Source organism: Chrysochloris asiatica, unplaced genomic scaffold (genome assembly GCF_000296735.1).
Source record: "Chrysochloris asiatica unplaced genomic scaffold, ChrAsi1.0 scaffold00086, whole genome shotgun sequence".
NCBI classification, from domain to species: domain Eukaryota; kingdom Metazoa; phylum Chordata; class Mammalia; order Afrosoricida; family Chrysochloridae; genus Chrysochloris; species Chrysochloris asiatica.
In genome coordinates, this window is record NW_006408604.1 from 3741136 (window position 1) to 3742911 (window position 1776).

Here is a 1776-nt window from a genome sequence, read left to right on the forward strand (position 1 = left end):
TATAGTGTTATCTAGGCACCATCTAGTTCTTCTGGTCTCAGAGTCATGGAGACTGATGTTCACATATCCCATTAATCCACTGGACTAGTTGATTCCACACTTCTTTAATTCTCATCACCCTTCTTTCTTCCAAACATGGAAAGATGAATAGCTTTAGATGGGTCCTCAGGAGCTTTTAAGATCCCAGATACTACCTACTCACTCACCACAGTAGAATGTAGAACATTGTCTTTGTGGACTATGTTATGCAAATTGATCATGGTGTCCCCTGACTATAGTTCTGAGACCCCAGACATACTTCTCTAGGTCTTCACCTATCTTCATCAATCTTCTGCTACCCTCCCTCTTCTTGTGTATTGCCACCCTTCTTGTATATTGCACTCCATGTCACCAGAGAAAACATGTGTCTACCCTCTAGCTAATGAATTACTCTTCCATCTCTCCAACACCTGGTAGCAATCAAAGACTGTTTCTTTTAGTGTCGTTGTTGCTGTTAGGTGCCATCAAGTCAGTACCAACTGATAGCAGCCCTATGCACAACGGAAGGAAATACTGCCTGATCCTGCACCAACATCACATTCATTGCTATATTTTAGCCCATTGCAGCTGCCACTGTGCCAATCCATCTTGTTGAGGGTCTTCCTCTTTTTCACCAACCCTCCATTTTACCAACCATGATATACATCTCCAGGGACTGGTCCCTCCTGATAATATGTCTGAAGTATGAGAGATGCAGTCTGGCCCTCCTGGCTTCCAAGGAACATCTGGCTGTACTTCTTCCAACACAGATTGCTTTGTTCTTTTAGCAGTCCATGGTACTTCTGCTATTCTCCTCCTACATCATAAATGAAATGCCTCAATTCTTCTAAAGTCTTGCTTATTCACTGTTCAACTTTCACATGCATACTGAAAATGGTGATTGAAAATGCCTTGGTTATTGAAAATGCCATGGCTTGGGTCAGGTGCACCTTAGTCCTCAAACTGACATTTTTGCTTTTCAACACTTTGAAGAGGTTGTGTGCAGCAGATTTGCCTTAATGCAATATGTCGTTTGATTTCTTGACTGCTGCTTGATTTTTGATCCGAGAAAAATGAAGACTTTGACAACTTCAATCTTTTCTCCATTTATATGGATGTTGTTTATTGATCTAGTAGTGAGGATTTTTGTTTTCTTTACATTGAAGTGCAACCCATACAGAAGGCTGTGGTCTTTGATCTTCATCAGCAAATACTTTAAGTCCTCTCAGGAGAAATATGAGGCTTTCTGCTTCCATAAGACTTATAGCCTCAGAAACCCTATGAGTTGGAACCGACTCCATAGCACACCACCACCAGCACTTCACTTATAGAAAGCATCATGTGCATATTGCAGGCTGTTAATGAGTTTTCTTCCAGTCCTGACATCTTCACATAATCCCGTTTCCTTAGCCTATGAAGCCTACGTGATCCTACATGCCTCTTGTCTTGAGATCAAGGGCTTTCCAAATGGCACTTCTGGCCACAACCTTTTCTGCCCATGCCTTGAGTACAAGGAAGAGAAGATTCTAGACTTCCTAAGCAGCTTATCAACTGCAGTTTTGCTCAGTTATGCCCCAAGAGCAGACAAAAACCCAGGAGTGTAGTACGAAGGTGCAGCCCTTCACCTGGGCCTGTGAGAGGGAAAACTACCTCACAGCTGCTTAGGCCCTTTAGGGGGACTGAGTGTTCCTGTACAGGCCCCTGCATCTCAGATGGTTACTTGTCCCACCTGGGGTGTCAGGTTTTTGCTGGAAAAAA